A 25,629-nucleotide genomic window follows, 5' to 3' on the forward strand; every position below is an offset into this window, starting at 1 on the left:
CGACTGCAGATCAGGCTTGTTTTTCTTTTTTGTACCTCACAACTTTTTCTGTGGGTAGAAAACCATCACATTCAAAATTATTTGAACTTGAAATACTTGAAGCAAATTGTAACCAGGCCATTTTTCGTCCAAGAGGCACCTGCCGCCAAAGCACTGGCACCTCATCGTAGACATATGGTTGAATACTTGAATTGCACTTCTCTCCTAGCATCATCTCTCAGCGCAGTGGGGTTTTAAGAAGGGGCTAAAAGAAAAGGAGCAGAGAAAACGGTGGGATTTGAATTCTGATTTCTATTTGTCAAAATCCTTTTGCCATCAGGAATCTGTGCTGGAGAAGCTAATACGAAAGAGATCAACCGTCGAATCAAAGTATCTTGTATATAGAAAAGGAATAAGCAGCAGCAGCCCAGTATTATTCCAGCAAAGTCAATATCTTTGCACAACACATGGGAGAAAGAGGGTCGCTCTTTTCGCATCAGCTCCTCTTAAGATTCTTTGACACTTTTCGTCTTATTTTTTTTCTTCTATCGAAGTAGATAGGTCTATATAAAGAAAACTTGAGCTTAACTCGGCCGGAAATGATCGTGCGCTCTTTTGGCGCGCGCTTTCGTCTTCAATACAAACAACTTCCGCTTCCCCGACAACTACACAGCAGCCGTCTGATATACACACATCCGTATAATACATATTAAAGTGCCGCGCTCTCTTATGTATATGTGCATAGACACACTTTAAAGCTTCGCTGATATATTAGACGCTCAACTGTGTAATACAGCTATCGTGATGTACATTTCCACTGTGTTCCCGTCGGAATGGCGGCAGCAGCATCTCACCAAAGTCGATTGAAAAAAATATGTATGATTGCCATCCATCCATCTAACCTTCTTACATGGGGACGCGGAGATCGGCAACATGTGAGCAACGGCAGCGAGCACAGTACTCTGCTGATGGATCAATATTGATACAGTCATATGTTGTATTATTATTCCGTTGATGTGTAGATGGAAGAAAAAGGAGAGAGTGGCGTATATAAAACACGATATGATCCATCAACAGCAGCCGTATTATATGTATAGGACCCCGCACTCTGGCCTCAGCTACACTGTAAGTGTGTAGGGCTGCTGTTGACACTTATTGAATGGTGACTTTCACTATATACTCTACACTCTGGAGTCTATAGTGCCCAAGGCTCGGCTCCATCTTTACCGCCACCCTTGTATTTGAATATTTCATCACAGTCTATGTATGCATAAGATTTCACCTTTTTTTTCTCCTTTTTTCCCCCCTTGCCAGCGCTACAGTCCTCCTCCTTTTCGGGTAGTATAGGATATTTGTTCGTGACGTTCGTGATTTTTTCTATCAATATTTGAAAAGGAAACAATCCCTGTGTATCCCTCCCTCCTTTTTTGAGCCTTTCACTTTCTCTTTCTCGATGTGAGCTTTCGTCGAAGCGGAAGGAATATGTACACCGGATTTACCCAATAGATACTGGACAGACACTTTAGCGATACACTTGACAAAATGGTCGCGGGTCTTCTGGTCTCTTCTTCTTCTTCTTCTTTTTATTCCTTATCGGTGTAACGTGTTGAACAGCTCAGCCGATTCATTCGAGTCAACAAACAAATAGCTCGCCCATGTACCTCATTCCTATACAAATTCAGAAAAGGTCACACGATCAACATGGGAGGGTAAAAGTAATTCCTCAAAAAGTTTATATAATTGCTCATGACATGCATTTCTGTGTGTGTGTCGCAATTCGTATAAATGTGTGACGCAGGAAGGCATAATGTGGGTTAGGGACGGTGGACGCCGCCCAATTTCTCTCTGCTGGCCACAAGTCAGAAACGCCAAAGCCATTAAAAGTGTCTATACGTTCGGCCGATACACAGCAAATGCTGTGGCGTTTGACGATTTATGGCGCCCAATACAAAAAGTCTAAAAGCCCATCGTCTCTTTCTCTTTGGTTTCTCCGGCCGGCCGGGCCGGCCCCCTTTTTATTATATTTCCTTCTTCTCCTTTTCGCAATATACACAGCTCTGAAAGTGTGCCGCACAGCACATGAGAATATCACTGTACACAATGGCGGAGGAAAAGGGAATTACAGCGCGAGTGGCAGCAGCACCCTGCCTGGCACACAAATGGGTGGACAGTCTAGAAGAAGAGATTGGCTGGGTAGCAAGCTGGTGGGTGGCAAGCTGCTGGGCGAAGGCGGCGGAAGAAGCAATTCCCTTGATATTCGCCCAGTCTCGTCATTACTTATTCTGTCCGCCGCCGCTTTTGTACACTCATAAGCTTTTACTTGTATAACAAGACGGACACGAGTGAATTCAATTAGAAGGAAAAGATCCTCCTCCTCCTTCTCCTCCTGCTGCCCGGCTCTCCTTCGTATGTGTACTATATGTATACGTGGGCCAGCCGGAGAGAGGCCCCGTTTTCCATTATATCATTGAAAGTGAGGAATACATTACATGGTCTTGTAACGACATAAATGCGTAAATAAATAGGGGTCTATTGTAGCGCGTACACACACGCGCTGGTTCGGCTCGGCTCTTGTTGGTCGCGTATAATGTGAACGCAATCCATCTGTGCTGCCAACTTATTCCCTTTTCTTCCGTTCTTATTTTCCTTTTATTCTTTATCACCGTGTGTCCTCTCCCTCCACCCCTCACTCCTCTTTTAATACCACACACCTATCACTCCCTATACATAACCAACTGGTAAGTTGGCTGCTGTTGACCCAAACTTCGTTTTTTCTCCTTTGACAGTAGTGGCCAGGATGGTGGAGTCTATGCGCTGTGTTCACCCATATGTTGTTTTTATGTAGCGTGAGGTTGGGATCATCATTATATAACATCCCCCTCCCCTTCTTTTTTATTTATCCCCCCCTGTACAACGTTCAATGTGCATAATGGCTGATTCATCAGCTGTGATAATCCCACTGGTTAATATTGCTCCGCCCCCCATCCGCACACACATGGACTCTGGTCGCTGTGATGCGGTTTGTTGTCTGCGTGTAATAATTAGACCGATTCCTACATATATCCCCGCGATTTTGCGGGGGGGGGGGGGGAGCACAGTTTCCCCCAGCAGCTTCTCTGCTAACATGTTATTACGTCAGTACACACACACCCACAAAGATGCGCCGTCTGTTGGGCGGAAATGAAATAAAAATAGGGCCGAATTCAAAAGTTGATTGCAATTCACTCTTGTCTGACTCTTGTATTATACTCGGTCCGCGTACATGAGGAAACCTTTTTAAAAATTGAAACATTCTCGGAAAACTGGGGGAAAAGTTTCGATCCTTCTTTTCATCCCTTTTCTTATTTCGTCAAGTTTTTCAACGTGGGCGTAATAGACGTTGACGCATAAAAACGAGAGACGTCTAATAAAAATGTTTCATCTTTCTTTCCGAGAAAACTTAACCAGTCTAAGACGTGCGAGCGGGGGGAGAGAGCGCTGCTGGCAGTTTTTTGGCTACTACTTTTGCTCTGTGTCTAACCGAGTTGATTGACTCGTTTCAGTTTGACTAGTTTAACACAGCGCTAGCTGCCACAGTGTTCTACTATAGAGCTGCGCTATATACACAGGAGAGACATGACGGCCACCGTTTTTGGCTTTTTCCCCTCTCGAGAAAGTTCACTTTGACAAGTCTTGTTATATAGACGCGGATGTAACAGACTAGACTATAGACTCTCTCTCTCGCTGGGGGGACGACGTCTGATTATGCAAATTGTTTCTTATACGCAAAGAGAGCCAAACTTTTTTTTTCGATCCCCACCCATTTTATGTGTTCCTCCTCACTGGCGGGGGGGGGGGGGGGTAGAGTGACGCGCGTAGAGATGGGAATGGGATGATGGCCGTGTATAAGAAGAAGAAGAACTCGCCAGTAGGCTTAATCAAGTCACATTCGTCACGAGTAAAGCCCCCCGCTTCTACAGCACCCTTGCTTTTGATTTCTCTCGTTACACGTTCAGTTCAGGCCAGCAGCCGCGCACCCTTTTTTTCCGATTTTAAATATTCCGTCCGCGCCAGCGCGCGTGATTTAAAACGGCGATTGTATCATTCAAATGCACACAACACACACTAAAAGAGAGAGGGGGCTGGGGGGAACTTTGTACATGTAGACAGGGAGCCAGTGTGATGTCATGATTGGCTGCAAAGTCAATCCCAGCAGTGGGGCTGTCTGCTGCTGTGTAATATAAGGACATTGCTGTAAACTGCGGTGCCATCTCCGCAATTTTTATTGTGTCTCTTTTTCTGCTCTATGAATAGAATGTTCAATCAGATGCTAATAGCAAAGCCGAGACGAGAGCTATATAGGCGCGATGGTGGATATTACCTCAGCCCAGCATTTAGTATAGAGGGGGGGGGGAGGGAGAAGAACTGGCCCGGCTCGGGATCGATCCTCCTTATATAAGGAAAGAATAAAAGAATCAAATAAAAATGGGGGGACCGTTCACGTACAACCCTTTTTTTGTTGTTGGCTACCACCACCGATGGTGTACTACTAGACTATATACGTGGAATTGTCAATCTGCATGTGAAAGGACATCAATTCTTGACATGTTTCGCTTTTTTTGTTCAAAGCCAAAGTCAAAATGTTGGCTGCGGGCTGCGTGTGTATGTAGAGAGAAAAAGGATTGCGGGTACACATCACAGCGAACGAAAGGGGCGAACGTCTTCATGTCACGGAATGGACGGCCGTGATGGGGGAAATTGCATCTCGAAGAAGAAAACAAGAAAAAGGCAAGAAAATAAGAAGCAAAAGAAAAGAGAATTGTGAATTTGAAATGTTGGCCAAATAAAAACGTCGCTCGCGCTTGGTTGCAGCAGCAGCTCTCGAATTCGATAGATGACGCATTCCTTCTCATCGCCAAAGTTATCGCCGAAATTGAAAGGGGTGCGGCCGAGTTGATGGGACGACGAGCCGAGCGGAAACAAACGAGATGACAAAAAAAGAAATCAATGTGTGAATAATAAAAAGAAGAAGAAGAAGAAGGAGAGAAGGGTGAAAGAACATCCAATTATATTGGACTGCTCTATTGGTTTCGACAGGCGTTCAAAACCATTTGATTCCCACTTTGATTCGGAATTCATCCGTAGCTATAGATATAAAATTCCAGTCATCCGCGAGAGTCTTTTTCTTCGTCTCTTCAAAGGGACCAGCAGCAGGAAAATGGTCTTGATGTCATTATCAAGAGTTTCTTTTCTCTCTCCTTTTATTCTTTTCCGCACACACACAGCCCGGCCACTCTTTTTATTTTCCTCTGCGTCTTATCTATAAATACATATCCATTTCTATTGTGGATTTCTATATATATAATCTGTAACGCTTGAAATGCGATGCCAATCAACTTTAAATCACATCGACGTCGTCGACGTTGTCTCGATTGGAGAGTTGAGGGTCGCCCTTGTCATATATATATTAGTTTCTTCCTCCGTCAGCATCGCGAGAAACGGGCAAACCTTCGATCCTAATTGGATGACATATCGAGTTGCGCGCCTTTTTGTTTTTCTGCTGCTGCGTCGCAAACAAAACACGGTCGACAGACAAACAAGTTGTCAATCTAGCGAGAGATGCTGCTGTGTGCTGTATAGCTACTGCTGATGCGAGTACCGTGTATGTATCGTCCTTGACTACCCCTCCGTGCCGAGCCGGAGAATCCTGTATCGTTATAATAAACCAGCGCAGCTAGGGCCGAAATACAATCTGTCAACGGGAGAATTTTAGCTCATCAAAAACTGCTGCGCCAAGATGTCGAGAGAAAAAAACGAAATAAAATCAATAGAGGAAAAGAGAGAGAGAGGAGAGCCGACCTGCTGATGTGATTAGGTGGCAACAAAAAAGGACCACACCCTCGTCCTTATTTAAAGTCTCACCGTTATTATTACATAGAAAAGCCTCCGCTTGTTTAACAGAGTACAGTGCTGTACTTTAATACTAAAGACGTGTACACGTAGTAGTATTTACAGTACGACGAATCTTCTTCTATATAAATTGAATAATTGAATTAGTTTCAACGCTCAAGTGGACTATGTGTGTGCTGTGACGTATATCCATCCATCCATCCATCCATCCATCCATCCATCCATCCATCCATCCATCCATCCATCCATCCATCCATCCATCCATCCATCCATCCATCCATCCATCCATCCATCCATCCATCCATCCATCCATCCATCCATCCATCCGGCCTTTATATTTATACCAGTTTGGCTCTTTTGCTGCTCCGGCAGCTCTGTGCTCGGCGGCGGCCGGGCGCGCGCTTGTTTGATGCACAGAATAACAGCATTCAGCACGGGCCGGCAATAAGGCGAAATGATATAAAGTCAAGCGAAAAAGACGAACGTTGACGTTTCCGCCGTACTGATTTTTCGACCGGACGTGATTTCATCACAATTCAACCAGTCGTCAGTATTACCTTAGATAGGAGGATGGGGGGCCTAATTAAATAGAGTCGCATCTCTCTCCTGGATTATTTGTGATAGACTTTGTGACATGTACCGCGAGTACGTTGATGGGTAAAAGGGGGAGGGGAAAAAAAGCTGGGCCGCATTTTCTTTTTTCAATTGCGCAACTTTCATTAGACTAAGAGGATTGCGGGTATAAGAAGGAAGGAACCTTTTGCCTTTGTATATGTGACACCCAACCAAGCGACGAAAGTGACTTCAAACGGCGGGTGAATTTAATATCCCATCTGTGCGTGTCTTAATAATAATAGCTCAATGTCTTTACACACACCGATGATGCGTGCTGGGCGGGTTTGTGTGTGTATATCGCAGGGGAAAAGTCGGGCCAATACCCTCACGTTGAGTTGCCAACAGGTTTTGCACTTAGTGGGTCTATAGAATCGACTTTTTCTATAACGAACTTTATTCGGCATGATACGAATTGCACAGGCGAGTTAATGTTAGTTACAGTTTACTTTGTTATTGAGGAGTTACCAAGCTCAAAGAAATTCGTTGAACACTATCGGTCTGAATTCATGGACAACTAATATATTCTGGGTTTAATTTAAGTTCAAGTCACGATAGGCTCGTAATTCGATCTGGAACGAAAGGATTTAGACTCCGAAGTCCTTCTTTCAACATCATATGCTGCGTACTTCTTTAAGGACAAGGATTCTAAATCTCGCATATTCGAGTCGAGTACTCAGTAACACAATGGGTTTGTGAATATCAACTGTTTACCCATCTAAGTCGGTTGACATAAACGATCTTCACTAATTGATTTAAAAATAGATAACGCATTGTGTACAAGTATTTTGCCCAACGGCAATCGACACGCAGAGGTAAATTAGTTCATGTTCATTTCATAGTTTTCGTTATTTTAGCTATAAAAGAAACATTTCGAAAACGCGAATAGCCTACGTTTTCAAAATTTCATTCTCTTCTCTATTTCTCGTAGCAATCCACGGTGCTTTGATATGTGTCGCTTCCCAATGTGAAAATGTGGCGAAGTAGAATCACGAAAAACTGGCCTTGCCAACGGCACATTAAGATAATGGCAAATTTCATCTGCTCATTGGGCAAAAAAGGGAACCGAAAGTAGCTGGTCGACAAGGTGACCTACATTCCTGAGCGTTACACAATCATCAATCAACATACATTATTATACTCGCAAGTCTCTGCATGTGTCGCAATACCCACACGACAGACACTCACGAAACAATAGTTATTGTAACAGATATGCACTGGGAATAAGTTGATATGTAGGACAGTTTAAATGTGTTTGGATGTTTGTAATCTGGACTTTGCAGTGCCCAATCAGTATATAGCTATAGTGTGTTGATTACACACACACACATATACACTGCATGAATAGGCCATAGTACACTGTCATCTAAACCCTGTAAATCTTAGCAATTGTGAGCATTTGAGTCGTGTGATCCCTTGGCCTAAAGCCCTCTGTGTTGTCGAGTAGAGACAAATAGCGGCTTAAACTTGGGAGAGCTGTAAGTATCCGGCGGAAGGTATATCATATTACAATAAGCTCTGACAAAAAAAAAAAGAAAAAGGTATCTAGCATATACACTATCTAGCTACTCCACCCATATACCACCGCTGCCTTATAGCGCGCCACATCTAAATGGAAGACATGATCGAAATGCAAAAGGGGGTTCGCTTATCAAATAGATCACGTAGACAAGATATTTTCAAGTTTGTAAACAACGACGACGCTCGGATATATAGCCGCCGCCGCTTCTGCTGGCGTACTACACTACTTTGCACTCGGGGAGGGATATGGGCTCGCCCCTTATTGTCCTAAAACAACATTCAGTATGTGTCCTCACGTGCTGCGCATCATGCATATAAAAGCGCTTCCAACGTCTAATTAATTCCCAAAAGGGGGCTTACATATATATATCTTGAGGTATTATGCCAAGCAACTTGGCAAAGCATCCGCCGAGGATCTCTGCTGCCGACGCCGACGCCGCTTCTGATGTGTCTATACCACGGCGCAGCAAAAGCAATCCCGTATGCTGCCAGGGGTCTCTAGAGTTCCAACATGTACGCCTTCACTTTGCCCCCAAATGATCCACCAGTAATGGTTTGATAAGTGTGCGTAAATCAAGCTGATTGTGTATATGATGCTTGTGTTTGCCTAGCGCTTTAATCAAAAACGCTTTGCCAGTTAAACATAAACGGACCCTATATCATCAAATAAATTGATGTTATTACGAATCGAAATAGCTATAAGATATCCGGCGCTTCCTCTGCCCTCTGTTGTTATGGCATTTGATGTATACCAAAAGATAATTTGACTTGATTTTTACCGTTTTTTACTGAAATACTGAAATAATCAAACGAGTTGCACTGCAGCTAAGTTGTCGTGCAGCAAGTCAACTGTGACAAGACTGTTGGTCCGGTTCGTCTATATGAGGTCGGCTGATGGGATGATGATGACGGGGGTCCATAGTTGCCGCCCTCCCCGAGGAAGTAATGAATAATTAGTCCCGTTTCCCGCCCGACCAAAATGGGTTTTCTCAAGAATTCTTGATTGCTTTACGACGGAGGCCATCGAACGACAAGAATCTAAAGAGACGACGACCTTTTTTCTTTCACGTTTTCTCTTCTTCGTGTTGTCTAGTTATTGCCGTTTGAGCTTCTCGGACCTTAGATTCTCTCTCCTGTGTGAGAAAGAGGACTCGGGAACTCTGACGGGGAACTTCCGATTTTCTTCCTTCCTTCCGGCGGTGATTTCCAGCAGAGGCCACATTATTATCAAGGGGCGATGTACACTTGTACAGTAGCTTTTTCTTTTTTTTACTAGCTATACACAGGGAACGAGGTAGGTACTAGTTATGTACTGGCGGTAGCGTTTAGATGCATTCAAGCTTCAAATTATCGACTGGTGATTGGCTTTTAAACTTAGGGATTTCCACAGGAAGAAATTCAATCGATTATTTTATTTTTATCCCTTTTTTTTATTATTATTGGCTTCTTTTCCGGACTGGTACACGAAATTCGGTGGGGTAATTGGTCGTCCTTTCAGGTCACTTGACGATGATTCAATATTTAAATGTGTGTCACAGCGCCCCCTCGTATTTATTCCATCAGGCATGTCGTGGAAAGTCAAAGAAAAAAAAGGAAAAATGGAGACTGAATCGATTCAAATATTTTTGGAAAGGAAATCCATATACAAAATGTCGCTTCTTTTTCATTTTTTATTTTGGCACGGTATAATGACTCTTTTCTTATTCAGGTCGAGGTACCAGGACACATTTAGATTTATGGAAATCAACATAAATAAGTTGATTATGGTAATACGATGCGTCTGGAATAGAATTTTCAAATAATAATAATATAATAATGGAAAGAATGGAAAAGAATGGAGAAGAAAATATAAAAAAAATTGTTCGTTCGCATGCCGCCAATTTTCATCATCACGCATATTTGGCTGCCTTTTTGGCTTTTTCTTCTTTTCTATTTTAAACGGTGACGAGCGGTGCGCGCGCGCTGTCTTTCCCGTTCGGCCGCTAGTCGCCGCCACCAGCGACCACAACCTGGAGGCATTGTTCTGGGCAGCCCCTTGAAGTTGGCTGTGCATTCCATAGTTGGACGGCAGAGGGTCAACAACACGCGTTGCAACGCTCCTTCCCCAAGTAAAAACAATTCTCGTGGTGAACTCAAAGGAAAAAAACACACTTGCACCACCAGCCCAAAAGTTTTAGACATTTTAAAAGTTTCTCTCTGCTTTCACGTCTCACAACTGCGCCCAGACAAATCGAAACTGCTCAAGTAGGCACGTGGTCTTTGGTCGTCTGTGGTTATTTCGATACATCATTTAGCAAGCAAGTTTCGAGGCCGTTTAACCAACACCAGTGAAAGTGTGAATCATCGGTCATTACACAAAAACAGAAACGAAAGTTTTGGGGAATTGTGTGGTGGTCAGCCTGTACAGAGAAAAAGAAAAATTTAAGTGTGTGGGTGTCTGTGTGTGTGCTAAACATTTCGGGTTCGTTATCAGTTACTAAACAACGAGGGCAAACTTGACCAAAAAATATATTAAAAAGACTCACCTGAGCTTGAAAAGAAAAAAAAAAAACGTTAAGGGAATTATGAGATCGTTTCGTGGTGAGTGAGTGCTGCACACAGGAGTCGTTTACTGGGAGATATTATTTCTTCCTCATTTCTCCCGCCATCTCCGCCATATTCTTTACTCGACTTTATTGTGTTGATCTTGGCCGTAAGGTGTTTTTTTGTTATTGCAACGACAAACAAACAAGAGAGTGGGAGAGAATATCAGCAGCTAGAAATATAACTGAAATATCTGAAGAAAAAGGCCAACTGCAATTTTGTGTTGGCTGGGAGCCGGATTCATCGCTCACGGTCAGTAAAAATCCATTTTTCATTTCTCTCTCTTTTGCTTTGATTTCCATTTCTCTCTATTGTTTCCACCGCGTCCAATGATGGATGAGATTTTGATTCCGTTCTTAGAGATAGATTTATTTATTTCACAACTGCTAACAATTCAAGGCTAATGAACCGGTCTCTCAAAGAAACCAGGAACCGAACCAGAGAACTAAAAGAGACCGGCGCCATCAAAAACTTTTTGGATCGAACTATTCGGGTTGTCGGTGTTTTCTTTTTCTTTCTTCCTGCACGAAAAATAATGCAAAAGAGGTTTTTTCTCTCTTTTGGCTTATGAGAAAGAAAAAATGTTCCGACCGGATCGACACGTTTTTTTGTTTGCTCCTTTTCACGACAAATAGTTTCAGTGTCGGGTTTTTTCTGTGTTTCTGTGCCATTTTTTTTTTGTTTAACGACACGATGTGGGCGGTCGGGATGTTAAACCCGTCAGATTCCCGGGCCAAACGATCCGAATAGAAGGGCTTCCGTGTCTCTATTTTTTCTTATGTTGTGAATGGAAATTTTGGGTTTTTTCTCTCTCTCCCTTCGATCGGTTTCCCATGTTTTATGAGCCGTAGTGGAAGCACCCGAATTCGGCATTCAAATCCTTTCTGTGGCGTCTGCCACCTTAAGAAATAGCATCACCGTTTTGTGTGTGTCTGTACGTTATGTGTTACGTGTACGACTGGGTAGTAGTACTATTGTGTCTTTATGGGGGTACAAAGTCAGTAACACAAAGATTTCTTCTCTCTCCCCCTTCATCTTCGTATTGGATTTCGACCAACTTTTTTCTTCTTGCAAGTCTCGGATGACTCTCTCTAACTTCTTGTCCGGTCAGCTGGAAAGAGCCGCCGCTTCTGGTACCAGTTTGTACCTATCGTCTTCTCTCTCTCTCTCTCATGTTGTTGCTGAAGAACTCTTTTGTGTTGGAGACCCCCCCTTGCCCATTAGCTCTTCTCCTAGTTGGTTGGGGGGACAAGGAAAAAAGGTTCAGGCGTCCTTCAAACAGAAATAACCTACCACTTACCTTGATGGTTAAAATTTGCCTTTTTTCTTTTTCTTCGACGGCCATAGTGCCTGATTACTTTCCTCGACTGGAAATGAATAATAAACGAAACAAGGTATATAGCAGCTTCGGTCTTTCGTCGGTCGGCAACAATACTCATTGAAGGGACTGGGCGTAACATTAATTTTCAATGGCTTTCAATGCTATTTAGCTGAGGCCCCCCTCCGCTTCAAAAGAAGAAAAAATAAAAATTCGGTGCCAGCTTGGGTCTCCCATATTCGTGGCAGATGGTCAGCTTGTCAGGTTTCTCTCTCTCTCTCTGATTCCTCCCTACGTCATTCTACTTTTCTTTCCTTGTTGTTTGAACAGGAGGAAATGGGTATTTAGTTGGACAACTACTACACAGCCATAATAACTGGTAACGCAAAAAGAAAACAAAGGGTTTTCTTTTTTTATCTACCTTGTAATTTACTCGCGTGTCACGCGAATAAAAGTCCCGACCACGCCCGAATCCTTGGGCTTATCTCCCCTCCACCATCCAATGATCTGTCGAGACGAGGGGTGTGTGTGAGCTTACTCGTTTGTTTTCGGCTATTGGCTTTTTGCGTTGATTCATTTAGATTATTGATGCTGGTCGTATCTAAAGAAATCATTAGATTGCGTAGAGAGAACTTCATGAACGACGGAGAACAAAAGAAGTTTCGTTTTTCATGCGAGTGGGGGAGAGAGAAAAATAAATAAATGCAATAGCGTTGGGTTACGTAGAGCCGCACGTTTTTTTGTGTTTCGGGATTGGCGATCTAGTGGACCGGAATGAAGGAAAACACTGGGCTAAAGGATAGAGAGAGAGAGAGAATCAAATAAAAAGGGGCAGTATAGAGGGGAGTGAATTGGGAGGTAGGTGGCTCTAACTGTAGGAGAGAGAGAGGAGCTGATTAACATTCAACCGGTTTGTTTTCCGAGCTGCTCCCCAGGTCTGTTTCGGCTATAACCGACAAACCGGTTCATATATACTAGTCAGTTGATACAGCCCCTTGCTGCTACTACACAACTGCTGTGTGTATAAATATTCTTTCTAGTGGTTGATTATGCGATCACAAACAATCAACCATTTCGTTTATGTTAAGGGGATTCGAAGAAGAAGAACCCCACAATCTAAAGGGGGAAAAACTCGTTTTCCGATCTACGGATTGTGGGTAGGCTTTTTCTTTTCGATTTTTCCTTCTTCCTTTTTGGTGGGAAAATTTGAATAGGAGCAACTTGGGCTGCGGCCGTTCTTCGGTTGGACACGAAATCACGGGAGCCAAAACCGATCATGCTGCGCGTTTTATGTGCCAGCTGTCGGTTGGAATTTGTTTGTTCAACTGAGAGAAATGATTCATGGGCCTCGATTCTATTCAAACTGGACCTTTCTCGCGTGTGGAAAGCCATTTCCATACCCGGCCTATTCTCTTTTCATCTTTCCACCCTGGAAAAATCAATTCCACATTTTCTGGACCCTTTTTCATCTTCTGAATATGAAATTTTTTTTCTTTCCTCCTCGATTTCTTTTCAGAGTAAATAACCCTAAAAGCTAAATGAAGTCATCAATTTTTCATTTGATGGTTCTCTTGCCGGGAATGGACCTTTTTTTCTTCTTTCGAAAATGGCCGTCCGACAAACTCGTTCACAGCACTCAAAGACCCTCTGTAAACAACGTCGCTTGCGGTTTCTGCTCTCGAATATTAAATTCGGTTGCAAGGGGAGTAGTAGGGTAGGAGAGTAGGAGGCGTGATGGTGGAAGCTGCACGAGCGGAACTCTATTGTTGCCCGGTTCGGACCGAATTGAAATCATTCATCATCTCACGGCCGTTGCTGATTGCTTCTTATTTTATTCGACGTCATGGCCGCGCGTCGCAGACGGATGCGAGAGGCAGCCGAGGCCCCCTTGTCGTTTCCCCCCTTCTTTCTCCACCCACAAGACCACCACCGCAGTTCAAACAATAATTTATAAATAACGCTGAAATCAGGAATTTCATCCACTCGACTGGCATAAATTTTGGTCGTTTTTGTTGTTTTTCGGACAAAAATCTCATCACGTCATGCGCCAGTTTGTCGACGAAAACAAAAAAATGGCGAGAAAGAAAAGAAAACAAGATTTGGGTGGATGCGAATGATTCGATCGTTATTATTGCACACACACACACACACTTGGCAACCGCAAGAAAATATGATCAGCCAGAGAAACGGGTGATAGGACGACGTGTCTGGGGGGAGCTCTAGCGCGTGACGTGAATCCTTAATGAGGACCGCTGAGACTCTGTGTGTATGTGTGTGTGTGTATAGTCGATCCGTTTCGTTTGGATGATGATGAGGCATCTTGTAAGATGTAAACCCCATTCGACACTTTGGTTTCTTCCCCCCCGTTCCATCGTCTGCAAGGTGCCGTGTTATTTCTTGTTTTTCTCTCTCTCCAAAGTTGCGTTCCAGGTAAAAGCCTCGGGTTACTTGGAACGGTGTTGGATGGTCCATTGGTCTCTGGGATTAGGACATCAACCCTGGAGACAAGAGAGAGAGGCAGAAAAGGCCTTGCAGACATTGGAGAGAGAAAAGAAAAGTTCACATTTGTGTGTTTGATGGGATGATGTTTGGCCAAGTAAATGCAAGTTTCCCGTGGTTCGGGCTTGGGTTTTTATTTTTCGCAGCTGAAGACGAGAGTCCCTCTGATCGATGATGGTTGGGGTAGTAGTAGGTTCATGTGTTCCATTAAACAACACGGTGCAATCGGCTTTGGACGCTCCCGAGAGAGACAATAGCTCATCTGCGGATGACATTAGCCAAGGCTCTAAGAGAAAAGTAGTCGAGAGGGACGTCATTTATCTTTTTTTTTCTTCTTTTTAAAAAGGGGGGAAGAAAAGTCCGAGCCTCGTTGATCATGTCGCACCAGAACTTGTCCCTTAACGCCAAGCCCCTGTGTCTTGTGCACATTACTGGCTCCTTAATATGAAGAGATGAGATGTGGATGAAAGCGGTCGACGCCAGACGAGAGATAGAGATAGAGAGAGAAAAATAAGCTAACAACAGAGCAGTAAGTACTTGTCGTGATAGAGAGAGAGAAAATCAGCTGATGGATCATTTCACGGACTGGTTTCTCCCGTCCTGCCGTCGACAATCTCTTCCTGGGATGATTGTTGGCAGCTCCAATCAGGGGCATCCATCACGCAAGCTTGGGGGGTCTTATTTGTCTCTTCCATCTCGTCCGAATCACTTTATTGATCCATTACGTTTTCGGGATGGGATAGAGAAAACCCACACTATTCCACGGTCTGGTTTGTTGATGTTGTTGTTGTTGTTTTTCTATTCTCCCTCAATCACACCCGAAATGAATTCCCCCAGCAGCGTTCAAAAGCGTTCACTCGGTCGGGAGAAGTAGTCTAGGGAAGGGGGAAAAAGAAATGGGCGTTGTGTTATTATTATTATTTTTCCTTTCCAGGTCATCTTCATTGGTGCGTTTTACTCTGAGAGAGAGAATCCAATATATTTATTACATATGAGCCCTGCGGTTCTTTGGTGGACTTGTTCCAACATCAGAGCCCAGTCGCGCTCTGGGCGTTTTATTAAGAGCGGGTGTTAAATTTTCTTTCTTTTCTATTTTTTTTTTTTTTTTTTTTTTTTTTACCATTTGAAATTGGAAGGGACCAGCGATTGTTGGATGGTCTAACGGTTTCTAATGCGTCCGGGACCGAGACTGGATTGAATTTCTCAAGTAGAAAAAGCCATTCACACAATTCTTTTCTCCGTTCATTCTCTCTCTGTTGGTCATCTGCTGGCTGGCCAGAGCCGGACCATTCTCTACGTATGACACAATAGCCTTTTTCCATCAGAAGCTAAAGAATTCAATTTCGTTTCGATTCGGGTCATTTGGTGCAGGTGTTTCATCGCCTCCTTCCTGTTTTGCCGATGATTATCGCCTGGTATTTCTCCTTGGAACTCACAAGAGCTCCTACATCATTAAAGCGTTTTACAGTCTGTTATTATTGTTGTCCCTTTCTCCCTTCCACCGAAAACAAAACTCCTCCTATCAGCTCCTTCCTGGTATCTTTTACCTTCAAGTGGAATGTTGTTGACATTCGGAGCACTTTTTTTTCCTTTCCCTTGTTATTTCGCAGAAAGGAATTTGTATTTTTGTTAAGTTGTACGTAGCATAGATTCTGCGTCCTTGAGCAGTAAAGCCTTAAATGGCTGCTAGACTTTAGTCGGGATAGAGTTTAGCTCTCTTCTGTTGCCTGGGCCTATAACCGTATGGAAGCGGACAGATTTTCATCCAAATGGGCAAACGAGAAGATGTGCTCAGAGAGGCTCAGGGAAGAGATGTTTGTGATGTGGCGCCGTCTCGGTCTATTCAAATGAGCGCGGATAGAACAGAAAATATTTTTTTTTTTCTTTTTTCCGGGGGAACAAAAGAGGAAATATTATAAACCAGCAATGTCTAAGACTTTCAATAGGCGGACGATCGGGTGCCCATGTAAGGACAGGACAGGGAGAAAGGGGAAAAAAACAAAATTACTAACCAAGAAATTTGAATTTTAGTCATAGTGTGGTGTATCCGTTCGATTATTGTCTACCCACCTTCATGACTCATCTCAATGTCAAATTTTTCAAACTAACAAACTTAAAAAAACATTCAACATGTCAGGATTTACAAGCCTTAAAGATTCTTAAATAGCCTCCTCTTTGCCTTTTGGGTCGGTCGGCCCGTGTTGAGGTCGCACCGGACCCTTGTCAAATGGGAAATAACACGCATGTAAAACTGCTCGTCGAAAAAAAGACATTAAAAAAGAGGGGGAATTATGGAGGGGGGATGAAATGGCAGATTTGATTTAATGAAATGCGATGTTGTTCGGCTACTCCGGTACAAAAGAGTCGAGAGAAGAAAGAAACCATTAGACCGTGAGGGTTTGACAGTGACAAATTTTCCTGTGCCATTAAAGACAAGAAACCCCCGCGCTCTATTCAGTTCAAATGGATGCCGAGTGTGTTGAGTTGTCTCCTCCCTCCTCCTCCCCTTGATGTTTTAAAATACCGCGCCAAATTCAAAGTCGCTAGACTCCATCTACGATCCTGTGCGCTGTCGTCTTTTTAAAATGAGCGGAAAACAAACCCAGTTGAAATTCCGGCATGTCGCTGATTGTCGGGAATTCAATTACACGCGATGTTGTCGTACCGCCCATATAGTAGTACAGGGAACAACAACAATAACAGCGCGCGGGGCGTATATGGAGCGACGATGGGAGATTTTCTCAGCTCTGGCCGTCGTCTAAAGCCCAGGGCTTTTGGGCTCATCACACGCGTCAACGGACAACTTGTTAATGACGACGACGTTGCCTCACGATCTTTGATGATACAAGTCCAATAAAAAGCCAACACTTGTGACATTTACGGCCGCACTGCCCTCGCCCGCTCGTTATCCCGTTTTACTGCATATTGAGAGAGAGAGAGAAGGTCGCCATGAGAGAAAAAGCTTTCCATGGTTTATATTTACGCCATGGTGTCCAGGATGCCCTATATCTTTTTGCGTCTGCCGTTCATGACTGGACAAGTTGTGCTGGATTTTGATCAGTCACGCTTCCGTCACACTCCTTCATTTTTTTTATTTAATACTTTTTTAAATCCATTTAAAAAACACGTCCCGAATAATCCACTGAATATGCGTCAGAAGGAAATTTAGTTTTTAGTTTTTTTTTCTTCTTTTGAAACGTGATCCGATGCACAGAAAATCCCGCGTGAATCATTTTTTTGTTGTTGCATTTCAGCTGAGCTTTTGGGGTCATCGTGATGGATGGCGTGTATGGCCTTTGCGCCTGAATATGAAATACGTTTCGTTTAAGGGGTTAGGCAGCAGAGATTGGAATTCTTCATATGTAATATATATAGTGGCTCGGAATCGCTTGATTGATTCAAGTGAAACGGTCGCCAAGGCTAAAAAGGAAATCGATTCAAATTGTGGAACCAGGACAACATTTTCTTTCTTTTTTTATTTTGCCATCCTGCTGGACTCGGCCTTGATACTTGAGACTGGTGGAACGCTGCTACACTTTGTGAACGACTTTTTCCTTTTTGGTCTGAAGAACAAGAAGGAGAAAAAAAAAGATGTCGATGCCCTCTTTTTCTTTTTTAACTGTTTGACCTTTATAAATGGATGAGCAGACGGCCATTACGGCCGGAGATGAGGAACAACTTGACCTGTTTAATGGTTTTCTAAAAGGTTTTTCTCTCCCCGTCTAGTTGTTCTCTTTTTTCCTCCCTTTTTTTCTTTTCTTTTCTTTTCTTTCTCGTCTGGGCCAGCGCGGCTAATGGATCGTGCGGGAGTGAGCCGTTGTAGTGCAACAAACCACTTTGCTTTTCTGGTTTAGAGGTAGGGTTGGGGGGGGGGGAGGGAATAAGTTAAAGGTTGTAGGGGGAGAGTATATAGAGTGGGTGGTGGTGGTGCTGTTGCCGGGATTGAGGCAAAAGTGTTTGGTTGATTACACGAATACCCAAGGCGCACGCAATCGAGGAGATGAGACGCCCTAAAGTCGCTGATATAATAACACGGAATGATTACAAAAAAGAAACAAGAAAGAAGAACATATACTTGTGTCGGCTTGTGATTTATACCGTTACAGGAGCACGGCCAATAGACTCAAGGGCCATAGGTCAACCCCCCAGCAAAGTATTTGGAAAAAGAAGAAGCCAAAAAGCTGCTGCTACACTACTAATATTACTTGCTACTTGTCTAATATCCTAGAGCTGAAGTGTATAGCGTACAACTCCCTTTTTTCTTTTGGTGTTGCGGGAGTCATCCGGTTGAAGTTGGCCGGCATGGAAACTTTTTTGTGTTTTTTTGCCCTGGTGAAACAAATGGGCTTTGGTCGCTTTTGAGTTTATTCTGTCTCTGAGTATTTTAGTCGAGCAAACACGCAAAGAGAGGACCCCGAAAAGAAACTGATGGAGGTTCTCCATTGAGTTTTTGAAGGATAACGAAGCCAAAAGCGAAACAAAAAAAATGGTTCTAGCTGCCTTTTTTTATTATTTTTTCGTGAGTCTCCAGACACACAAACATATCAACTCCTCTCTTCTTTACCACGGTATATTATATGGCTCCTACCACTTTGCAAGTTTTGTTTCTTCTTCTTCTTCTTAAAATAAAAAAGAGAATAGGAGAGAGAGAGAGAGAGAGTCTATATCCTATGGGGGCTTGCTTTAGAGGCCGTAAATACCAACAGAGTTGATGTAAAATAGCCGAGCTCTTTGTCTCCATAAATGTGTACATGTCACCAGACACAAACATGGAAGTGAGAGACAGAGAAAGAAAGAAAAAAAAGAAAATGGGGAGGAAGAAGATCTTCTTCTTTTATATTTTTTTGTCACTTTCTCGCTCGAGTTGGACCATAAGGATATCTATGTCGCCGTTTTGGGGATCTCTTCTTCTCCGCTGTGTGAGTGATATCGATCATCACTTGTTTTCTTCTCTTCTTCTCACAGGCTATTTTTCTTTTTGTATTTTGTTGTCTTGTTCTTGTTCTTGTTATTGTTGATGTTGTTTCTCTTATTCTGATTGGCATCTGAGTTGTCCGTAAACGTAACATCTCTCTGCCGGAACACTTTCCCAGCCAGTCTGCCACGAGTTATACGAGTTACTTTTCTTCTTCTTTCTTTTTGATATTTATTTTGCGCGCCAGCAGCTCAAAATAAAAGACGGCGAGGCGATAAGCCCCCCGTCCGCTTTCTGTAATAGGTCTGTCTTATTGTTATCGTTATAACAGACACGTCCGCATGTGTACGCGAGCACACACATGCCGATTGCTTTAGATGCAAGGGGGGTTGGGGGTGGGAGGACGCAATATAACACAGCACACATCTATAGAGAATAAAGAAAAAAGAAAATAAAAAGGAGAAGCCGCGCTTTTGTTTGTTGTGTCTGTGTTTGCCAGCAATATAGCAGCAGAGCATTTGCAGGCTATTATGTAGGAGCCAGATCGCTTTCAATGTCTGCCGCATTGGCGCACTTGTCGGCTACGATTGGACGCTCCCGATTTCCGCCCTCCCGAAGCCCTCTAATAAAAGGTCGAACCTTTTTATTATTTTTTCTCTTTTGATCCGATGGAAAAGTGACGATGGTTCGTTACAACCGGAATAAATCCGCAGCCAGGGCCAACCTTTATATTCTTCTTTTTTTTTTTTTTAAATTCCCCAACCCGGTGGCGATGCGTGCAAGGCGGATGCTGGCCACTAGGCTAGTCGGGTGGGGGGAAACGTCTCATCCATCAAACCGTCGACAGAGAAACGGTGGGCGCGCACACATAACACCACACTCGCGCACAACAGGGGCGATTCGACAGCAGCCAAGAATAGCAGAAAAATGTTTCTTTTTTTATTATTATTCGAATAAAAAGGGGGAAACAAGGAGCTCGCATAGAATAGGCTGCGAGGTGATGCATGATGGACTTGCATCCGATCATCTTTTGCCCCATTTAAAAACATTGGAAATTTTTCCAGCAGTTTCCCTTTCTTTATTATCGATAATCTTTTATTATTTTTTGAATGGGAAATTTCACAAGGGACGGAATAATTTCATTCGCTGAAAAATTTGTATTTCATTTCTTCTATTTAACACTTTTTTATTTTTATGTACAGGAAAAGAATAAATTCCTCGTTTGGCCAGTCAATAACCATCACATCAGCAGGACAGCAGAGCAACCGTGAATTGGACCCCAACAAGGTATGTGGTAACCCCTTCAACATTTCCCCTTCGAATCTAATCTCTGCCGTGTCAGTCGGCCGAGGGGTTTATTTTTGAGGGCTGCGATATCGTTTGTGGTCCTTATAAAGTCGTGCGGGTCCTAGCGGAGAAATTGAATGGCTTTGGATCATGTGGGACTGGAATGCCAAGGAGAGACGGCCTATATGGACCTAACGATCTATGATTGAGATACGGGCAGACCAAAAAAACCAACTAAACTATGTGAATAGTTTACTAGAGACACGGGTCGCGCACCGCCGCCACAGCAACAACAACCCCTACCGACGTTGCATATCTCGAGAAATAAGAAGACGATAGATTTATAGGCGGTCGTATTTTTCTCCCGTTTGGCCTCTCTTCTCTCGTTCGCTCGGTCGGCGAGAAGCTGCGTGTGCGAACGTGATTACATTGAGACCTGCGGTCGTATAAAGCCTTTTCTCACCCATAAACTACCAAACACACACTCCCCGGCGAAAAAGAAAACAAATCCGAATAGGAGCCACACAAAAGATGCGAACCAAAGATTTTTATTCCTCCTTGATGTTTAGATTTTTTTACCCACGAACACAAACAATTGGTGTAGACGTTATGTCACACACTTGTCTCGATAAAAAAGAAGGAAAAACACAGTTCCTTCAACCCCTCCACTACTTGTAGTTTCTTGACATTTTTCAACATTTTTTCTTTGGTCTGTTCATTTTCTAGCTCAGGTATTTTCTCAGGTAGCTGCTGCTTGAGAGTGTATTGACGATATTCCAGTCGAGATACTACGGGCTTCTTCACAGGAGGATGCTCTGTATTTCTACATCTATCTGTCTTGAGAATCATTTCACCTATACAAAATAAATAAACCGCCGACAAGTATAGAATTAAATTTAAAGGAGAAAACCTTTTTTATTTTCCAAGTTCTGGGGGGAAACATTGTTTATCTTATGGGAAAACAAACAAACCAGGAGGGGGGGGGGATAGAGAAAAAGACAACAAAAGAGGACGATGGCGCAATCAGTTAACAGACAAAAAAGAAGAAACGTGTGTGTGGTGTCTACATTTTTGTCATCTTTTTTCCGTCCCATTTCTTGATTTTTCTCCCATTTTTTTCTTCTTCTTTCCTGTTGTCCCCACAAATTTTGATTCTTTTGTGCCTTTGAAAAACTGCGCCGTCAAAGAGAGAAGAGAGAAAGAAAAGAAAAAAAGACCCGGAGGAACAAACAAAAAACAACGAAGCAACTTGATGTCGAATATGTGTCTCGTTCGTTTATCTCGTTCTTGTTTGTTGTTTGTTGCCTTGTCAATTTGTTGCTGACGGGGTGCCCCCCTCCATCTCCTTATTGTTTCAAACGAAACGAAACAAAAACACATTTCCAAGATTCAAAAAGGCAACGAGTTTGTTTTCGGGATTGAAGTAGTTGGAAGGAGGAGGAGTCGGCCAACATCTTGGAAGAAGAACGTTTGCCAAGTTGAAAGAGAGAGAGAGATGTTCTTTTTCTTTCTTTGCCAAATGGGCTGGGGGGTCGATGGCAGCAGCCGGACGTGGGTGGACTGGCACTCGTCCCTGTCGCAACTCTTAGTGACTTGTGTGCATCGTCCAACGTCTTGAATACATTTTGATCTCTTCATTCTCTAACGTTGTGCGGACGGGCGAATCTCCCCCAACAATAGGTTTGTTGCTGCTCGTCCCCGTAATTCAAGGAGCTCATTAGACAAAACACAACCAACTCGCTCCCGCTCCTACCGCCCCCGTTTCTCCGCAGTCACTCTCTCGACTCTTTTGTCCAGCTGGCGACGTCCGATTCTTGTTGGTTTGTTGTCTGTCCATACTGGACGACGTCGGTCCTTTGCGAAAAATAAAAAGAAACAGCCAACAGATGAGCCCGCGTCCGTGATTATGTTGCGCATATTTCCGCTGCGTGTCAGAGCCGGCCCTGCCCAGGGAGTGCTGGCCTCTTGAAAAGATCACATACAAAAAAGTCAGAAGAAGAAAAGAAAGACGCCGAGTGCTGTACACACTAACTACATGAATGATGGATAGTCTACAATTGCATACAACGTGTGCAGTCTTATTCTGCTTGCATAGAGAGAGAGAGCGGCCCCAGAGTCCCATAGAGGGACGGCCGGAGGGGGGTGGGGTATTGCGCTGATGCTGCTGTCGACTGGGTTTTTATCATTATGAACAGATCCGGAATGGGATTCGAATAGCTGCGCTCCGTCGATCCGTCTCTGCGTGAAACGAGCCTCGGCGGATTAAATATTTGGGCCTGGCTGGATTGAGAAGTGGGATAGATAGATAGATAGATAGATAGATAGATAGATAGATAGATAGATGGAGAGGAAGGAGGAGGAATGAGGAGGCCAGCAACGAGAGTAAAAGGATAGAGGAGAAGCAAGAGAGAGAGAGAGAGATGATGATGATGCCTGGCGACTCGTGCATACACAAGCAGCTCGTTAAATGCTCCGAGTATATATTTAGAGAGCCGAGCAGAGAGACTCTCGTCGTCGTCGTAGTCGTGTGCCCCAACAGAACGTATCTAACAGTTGATATATGGCCCGGTAGGGACCGGCGACGTCTAAAGTTTCAAAAGCTTCTGCATGGCAGGACGGACAGACAAGGGAACGAGAGATGCTCCTTGCTCCTCTCTCATCATCATCGTTGAAACTTCACAGTCGCGCAGCATCTCCGCACGTATTAGAACATCAGACTCGACCACCCCGCGGCACTATTATCGCCATCAAACCCGTTCCAATTTCTTTCTCAGATTCAAATAGTCCCGAAGGATCTTGTTGTTTCTTTTCAAGTTGGAATAAAAAAGGGGGCGGGTCTTCGTACTGGATTCATTTCGGATTGTCTTCCTCTTTCGGCTTTCGGCCAATAAGTTTCCGGCTTCACTTGTCATCATTTCGATTTTGAATGGAATGGCGGAAGAGGATCCTACAGGAGGCGTGGGGGGGGGAGAGAGATTGGGAACGATATTGACTTTATCCTGGACTGCACAAAAGTCTCGGCCGAGTGAGGACAGTCTTATATTATAAAAGGTTCGGATGGGAGAAAAATTGCGTCTGCGACTCGGCGTTCTGTTGTTGTTATATATGGGTCACTGCCGGACACTGGGCTGGCCGGCTGGCCGTCCATATATATTGGACGTTGTTGTATGAGCGCTGCTGGACGCTGCTGGAAATCTCCGCTCAGCTCTCTCAAAGTCACTCGATCTAAATGGATGTGTATACACAGTCATTTTAAAGAGATTGGATTCCATCCCCACTACGCCATTGACGCTCGTCCGCTCACGTTAAGCGTTTGACTTTGCAGCCTGGGCGTAGTCGATAGATATTTACTGGGAAGCCTGGAAGCGAAGATTGAAGTCGACATCTCTGTGTGTGTGTGTGTGTGTCGTAGACTGATAGATATATATAGGCAGCGTGTGTAATCTAATGTAGAGTGATGTTTATTGGAAACGGCGGAGCGTTTGTGTACACACACACAAACGGTCAGTACAAATATATAGGAAATAATCAAAAGGGGGAAAAGAATTGTTGAAGATTCTTTCCTATTTTTTCTTATTTTTTTCTTCTTCCTGGGCTGGACAGGGACGACCGACACTAGTCGTCTCGGTTTACACTCTCAGACACTCTTGACCTAGCTGCCTTCTTTTGCGTTATTGCCTTATTGGATGAGCAATGTCGGTTGTAATTTTCTCACCGTCTATTTTTTTTTTAGTTATCATCATTCTTTTTGTTTTTACGACCGTCTTTGCAGGACTCATTTATTAGAATTATTATTAATATTATATAAGCCGCATGATTCAATTGAATCTGACAGCTGGTGCAGCTCCCACCCAGCCGCCGCCGCCGCCAGCCAAATAAAACGGGAAAGGAAAAAAGAGTCAAAACAAACAGAAAATGATGATGATGATGTCGATGGCCTGACGCTTTTCTTCTCCTCCCACCCTACCAGCTGCTGCCGCTGTGTGTAGTGTGTACACACAATCCAGCGGAAAAGTCAAGTTTTCACATCAAAGTTTTGCGGGTCAATCAAGTCGGATGCAGAAATGATTTCGTCCGGAAAGTATAGGAGAGGGGAGGAATGAAAACTTTTCTCGGTGGGACCATCGTCTCAAACTTGACGAGAGACACGGAAGTAGTACTAATGCGCACAGCCTTACTACTTCTACTACTACTACTCTAGATATAATATATACTCGGCAAGTCTAATCCAATTTTCATTTTAATCTCTTTGCCACTTTTGATTAGTCAGCTCTCGAAGGGGCCTGAAAAGAAACTGGGAGGGAGAAAAAAGATGAGACTGGCTGGGAGACAATGCCAGAAAACTTGTTCCTTCATCTTCTGGCCGGGCTTTTCAGACTGGGCCTTTCATTGTGTCATAATACATGTCTTTGGCGCATTAATCGAAAAAGCCCAGATGGTGGGGTAGAGACGGAACTATACAAGTTATATTATATAGCCAAGTTGCCAGCAAAAATCTCTTTTCTGATATGCTTAGCTCAGGAGGACTCCTCTTTTTGTTCATCATCATCATGGGTGCCTGGATACTTTCTCCCCCCCTCACCCCCATCGTTTTTTCTTTTATTATTAATTGAACGAAGAGGAGCATAGCTTTTTTTTTTGGAACAAGATTTTCATTCCCGCATTCCTCTGGGGACTAGAGGTAGTAGATGTATAGGCACACGAGCGTGGATGCATTCTTAACCGACTTTGGCTTTTCTTTTCTTATTTTCTTTCTTTCTTTCCTTGTTGCCATCACAAGACGCTTAATACGAGATGACGGGCAACGTCTAACATCAAGTTGCCATAGCGACCGGATGTATAATAGCCATCGATCTGCGATTGATACACACGACAACCGAGTAGAAAAAGAAGATGGAAAAAGACGAAAGGGGCTGCCTGCGCTGCTCCTAGCTGTTCCTCAAGTTCCGCTTCATCTGCCGTCGGCTATTCCCAGCGGGAAAACGGGCCGTTACATCCACCTCCCACCCACCCCACATGATGTTGG

The 25,629-nt window shown here is 43.7% G+C and overlaps 1 protein-coding gene across 1 annotated transcript in view; it reads left to right on the forward strand.

Moving 5' to 3' along the window:
- The first annotated feature begins 10,036 nt into the window (after positions 1-10,036).
- Positions 10,037-25,629, forward strand: part of LOC124314063 (insulin-like growth factor-binding protein complex acid labile subunit) — a 30,016-nt gene continuing 14,423 nt past the window's right edge. The window contains exons 1-2 of the mRNA XM_046779067.1: positions 10,037-10,836; positions 20,519-20,603. The gene's annotated coding sequence lies outside the window, so the exon portion shown is untranslated. The remainder of the gene's footprint in view (positions 10,837-20,518; positions 20,604-25,629) is intronic.

This window comes from Daphnia pulicaria, chromosome 10 (assembly GCF_021234035.1).
Source record: "Daphnia pulicaria isolate SC F1-1A chromosome 10, SC_F0-13Bv2, whole genome shotgun sequence".
In the NCBI taxonomy this organism is placed as follows: domain Eukaryota; kingdom Metazoa; phylum Arthropoda; class Branchiopoda; order Diplostraca; family Daphniidae; genus Daphnia; species Daphnia pulicaria.